This window comes from Peromyscus eremicus, chromosome 14 (genome assembly GCF_949786415.1).
Source record: "Peromyscus eremicus chromosome 14, PerEre_H2_v1, whole genome shotgun sequence".
Classification (NCBI taxonomy): Eukaryota; Metazoa; Chordata; class Mammalia; order Rodentia; family Cricetidae; genus Peromyscus; species Peromyscus eremicus.
In genome coordinates, this window is record NC_081430.1 from 74,713,151 (window position 1) to 74,718,621 (window position 5,471).

Here is a 5,471-nt window from a genome sequence, read left to right on the forward strand (position 1 = left end):
GGGACACTGAAGGGGGTCCCAGGCCGGGGAGGCCAGAAAAACTGCGGTTTATGGTCAGAGGGTAACGTCCGGGCTGAGGCTTGCTGGCCTCTCTCCATACATCTGGCTATTTAGCCAATAAGGCAGTTGAACAAGAAAAAGGGAAATGGGAAATTGCCCCTCTCAAGGGACAGTGAATATACTTGCCATTTGGTGACTCGTGGCAAGCGGCAGCTAAGCAGTATCCTCTGAGAGAGGCTCTCCTTTCCTGAGAACTGCGGACATGTCTCGAAGGGCGCACAGAATTCTAGTGACAATTGGTCTCAGGAACCCAGCAACGCTGGAATGGGGCCCTTGGAATGGCTGTCCTTGGGGCTGCAGGGGCCAGTCCCGAGCTGCCTCACCTGGCCATTCTGCATGCAGTAGTAGGGCAAACATCCAAGCTTTCTGAATGAGGAGGGACGCTGAAGACCCTCTCCTCTTCCTTAGGGTCAAGAGTCCTAGCTAGTCTGGTGTCCACTGTCAGCGGCCATGACAAGGACTGTTGAAGGGGCACCATGATTGGGAAAGGCAAGGGGTGCTGGGAAGAATGTGCTCTGGGTTCTCTCTTGCACCAGGACGGTACTCGCTGTCAGGACGCCGTCGGTATTGCGATGAGGTCTGCTCGAGCCTCATAACTGAATGAGAAAGGGGGATCCAGACCCTCGCTCCTCAGAGGCTGTGCGGGCCAGCCAATCACTGTTTGTTGTGCTAGGGAAAGAACAAGTGATTGCGTTTGAATGGAGGAGAGGATGCCTGGAATTGATATTACAAATGTTATTCTGCATTTTAAGGATGGCCTATCCTGGGATTTTCTAGGTAAATTGTGACAACTTCTGTGAACGTCTTCCTGTATGCTGAAATACGTCTCTAGATTGCTTAATAATACTTACTGCAAATATATATGTGTGTGTGTGTGTGTGTGTGTGTGTGTGTGTGTATAGTTAGTTAGTTAGTTAGTTAGTTAGACAAGAAGGACAAGAAAAATAATCTCCTTTGAGTGCAGTTGCAAGTTGTTTTTCCAATACTCTTATCTGCTTTTGCTTAAGTTCACAGATTCAGAACACAGGCACAGTTGAACTCCTGAATGCAGCCCCTATGGCCTTAAACAATTGCTTTGTCTGTCACAGTTTACATGTTGGGTCTTATAGCATTTATATATTTGGATTGCTTTTGGAAGGTCATATGATTCCCCTGAAGACACAATATGGCCAATGGTTCATATTAGTGGCTCTACATGGGCCATTCACTTTTTCATTCCAATGATGTGGCTGTGGCAGAGTTGTACAGAATGACTTTTGAAACCCTTAGTCAAGTTGATTCTTGGAAAGGTCATGTTTATATAGCAGTTAATATACTGAGAAAGTGTAAATTTTTAAGGATATGGATGAAGATGTTATTACTGATAGAGAAACTTGCTTTGCTTGTTGCACGTTTGACCAGTTTTCCTCTGAGCAGTTTTTGTTGTTGCTGGATGAAAGGCTTTTGTTTATTTATTTCGGTGCTATATTTGTTTTTGTGAAGGATTTCTGTTTCCCTTTGGCCACAGACAGTCAGGCTTGCATCATTCAGAAGCATCGGGGCACTTTCCTATCTTCGAATTATCTTCCTGTGCCACTGCCTTAGTGATTTGGCACATGCTTTCTCCTTGGAATTTCTGAATGCTTCTCAATGCCTTCCATTGTTTAGCCCCAGTTTATCCCACTACTTTCAGTTTTAAAGGTGTCTGTCTCCAGGAAACCCATTCTTTTCCTGCAATCTGGGATAAATTGACTTCTTGTGTAATTTTGTAGCTCACTGTGTTTATCTGCATACTAGCACATATCATAACTCTCATATACCTTTGACTCACTTATTTGAATTTCCTGTTGGTCTTTTGAGGTCCTTGAAAACATTGGGTTTGCATACCAACATCATGCTGCTAGGCATTAAAAACTTGGTGTAAGGTAAAGTCTTACTACTGACATACTTGCACATCTGTGGCTATTGCTGCAATGTTCACAATGCTAAGGAATGGAACCATTCCCTTCTGTTATGAGATGAGTAGATAAAATGTAGTATATATACACAATGGAATTTTATTCAACTAAAAAGACAAATGAAATCGTGGCATTTGGAGGAAACTGGAGATTCTTTTTTTGGGGGGGGGGTATTTCGAGACAGGGTTTCTCTGTGTAGCTTTGTACCTTTTCTGGAACTTGCTTTGTAGACCAGGCTAGCCTTGAACTCACAGAGATCCGCCTGGCTCTGCCTCCCGAGTGCTGGGATTAAAGGCGTGCGCCACCACCGCCCAGCTAGAGATTATTATGTTAGGTCAAGAGGCCCAGATTTGGAAAGAGAGAACTACCATAGGTTTTCTCTCAAATGTGGATTTGAGATTTATTTTTTTATATATTTGGATACATATGTGTGGTTATGTGGGGTATGTCATAAAACTAGTAAATAAAGCATGAGAGGAGAGAAAGAGATCTTCAGAGGAAAATAAAAAGTGTAATAGAATACATATGACATAAAAGCATAACGGGGTGCATACTAGTTACTGTTTTATTGCTGTGATAAAACACCATTACCAAGGCAACTTGTGAAAGGGAGGAGTTATTTGCCTTATGATTCTAGAGGGATAAGAGTCCATCATGGTGGGAAGCATGGCAGCAAGCAGTAGGCATGGTACCAGGAATAGGAGCTGTGAGCTCACCTCTCCAAGCACAAGTAGGAGGCTCAGAGAGTGACCTTGACATTGTGTGAGTCTTTCAGCTTTCAAAACATGCCCCTCAGGACATACTTCTCTTAGCAAGGCCATACCTCCTAAGACACCCCAAACAACCACCAACTGGGGACCAAGTATTCAAACGTGTGAGAATATGGGAGACATGTCACTCAAACCACCACAGGATGGCTATTGAAGGGAGCAATGCACCAGTAGGAGGAAGTCGTGGGATCTGGGGTGTCAACACAGGAGGATCAGCAATATGGAAGAGGGGAGACTGGAGAGATGGCTTAGCACTTCAGGGAACTGCTTGTTCTTCCAGAGGACCTGGGTTCGATTTCCAGATCCACACATTGGCTCACAATTATTTGTAACTCCAGTCCTTGTGGGAATGATATGGCACCCTCTTCTGACCTCTGTAGGCACCGGACATGTATGTGGTGCACAGACGTATGTGCAGGGAAAATGCCAGTACACATAAAAATGAGGAAGGAAGGAAAGGGAGTGAATGAAAATGCCGTAACAAGTCTCACTTTGCGTGCTAACGTTTAAGCCTGGTAAAGTATGTGTGTTGTTCAGCATCTGTGAGTTTGTATAGCTTCTGTTCTTTTCTTGTTATTGACTTATATTTTTATTCCCACTATATTTTATAAAATAAACGATGTTTATTGTTTTGTGTTCATTAAGACTTAACTTGCACAAAAAAATACCCACATGTGGTATATTTTAGAGGAGATTCCATGGGGTGCCAAGAAGGATGTATATGCCATACCTATTTAATAAACTATTCTGTAGGGATCTGTTAAGTCCAATCTATGTATGGTCTAGTCTAGCTCTGATGTTTCTTTACCTTTAGTTCATATGATGTGATATTTTATGTGGATTGTCAACAGGACCTATAATGAAGAAAAGGAGCCTGTGAGGGATTATCTAGATAAGGTTAGTCTCTGGGTGTGTCTGTCAGGGATATTTTGACTGGCTTAACTGAGTTAGGAAGACTCAACCTAAATGTGGGAGTCAGCATTTCATGGCCTGGGGTCCTGGACTGAATTAAAAAGGAAAAGGAGACCTGAATAGCAACATCCATCTCCCTCTGCTTCCTGACTGTAGAGGCACAATTACGAGCTGTCTAAAGCCCCTGTGGCCATGGCTCCCTGCTGTGATAGACTGTATCCCAGAATGGTGAGCCAATACAAACCCTTCATTTCTTTTGATGCTGTGTCAGGGTATTTTATTACAGAAACCAGACAAGTAACCAGCACAGATAACCTATCTAATGATGAGAATGAGGAATTGAAATCAATGATTAGTGTTGTAAGAGGACCTAAAGGACTTTTTCTTTAGTGTTTATTATGTGAAATTGAGAGCCCCAAGATTTGATATCTATATGTTTATAATAGTTACATATACTTGGTGGATTAGTAAAAGTTCACTTTACTAAAATTTATCTACTGTCTTTACCTATTCTCGCTAATTTTGATTTGAAGTCTACTCTATCATATACCAAAATAGCTGTGTCTGCTTGCTCTCCATATCCACTCAGTTGGTAGCTCGTCTTCTATCCTTTCGGTCCTTGTCTATAAGTGATTACACCAGTGAGTTGTATCTCTTTTACACATTTATTTAAATTTTTTTCATTTTACATACCAACCCCAGTTCCCCCTCCCTCCTCTTCTCCTGTCCTCCCCACCTGTCCTGATCCCACCTCCCATCTATTTCTTTGAGACAACAGGATAGTTGATTCTAGTTTCAATTCCATCAGCTAGTCTTCATCTCTTTATTGGTGATTTAAAGTCATTTATATTTAAAGTTATTATTAAGAGATGTTTAATAGTTCTTGTGATTTTGTTGATTTCTTTTTAGATTTTTAGATTATTGTTTGCTGTTTCTTTTTATCTCATCATTGGGGGTTTACTGCTTTCCTGTGTTGTACTTATGGGTTTCTTCATGGTTCTTCCTTGTTCATGTACTCCTCCAATAAAATTATTATTTCTTCATGATTAAAACTGTCACCATCCTCTGTGTGTTTGTTTGAATGTCCTTATTAACTTTGTAAGTAATAAAAGATATCTCTTCTTGTTGGTAATCACTCACTTTAAGAACTTCAAAGGTGCCGGGCGGTGGTGGCGCACGCCTTTAATCCCAGCACTCGGGAGGCAGAGGCAGGCAGATCTCTGTGAGTTCGAGGCCAGCCTGGGCTACCAAGTGAGTCCCAGGAAAGGCGCAAAGCTACACAGAGAAACCCTGCCTCGAAAAACAAAAAAACAAAACAAAAAAAAAAAAGAACTTCAAAGGTGATATTCTGTGCTTTTCTGGCTGTAAAGGGCTCCAGTGAGAGATTTGGTGTTACTGGGATGTTTGTCTTTGTATTTGTGTTTTGTTCTGTTTTCTGCTCTACAGCTCTTGATATTCTCCTTGATTGTATTTTTGAAGTCTTGAGCATGCTATGCGATGGAGAGGTTCTTCTCTGTTCATATCTTCTTGGAATTCTAAATGCATCTTGTATTTGAATCTTCATTTCTTTCTCTAAACCTCATAAATGTCTGTTTTAATTTCATTGACTACATTCTTAGTACCTTTAGTTTTTAATCTCAGCTTCTTCTTCTTTTAATACTTGGATACTTAAGGTTTTGTTTATCTTTTAAAAAATTTATTTATTTCTGTATTTGACATCCTGGCCACAATTTCCCTTTCCTCCTCTCAGTTCTCCCCCATTCTGTTCCCACTGCCCAGTCCCCTCCCCCTC

At 41.5% G+C, this 5,471-nt stretch overlaps 1 long non-coding RNA gene across 1 annotated transcript; it reads left to right on the forward strand.

Moving 5' to 3' along the window:
* The first annotated feature begins 292 nt into the window (after positions 1–292).
* On the forward strand, positions 293–4,742 carry LOC131923786 (uncharacterized). The gene is made up of 2 exons (XR_009382712.1): positions 293–837; positions 3,619–4,742. It is a non-coding gene; the product is annotated as an uncharacterized LOC131923786 (long non-coding RNA).
* The last annotated feature ends 729 nt before the right edge of the window (positions 4,743–5,471 follow it).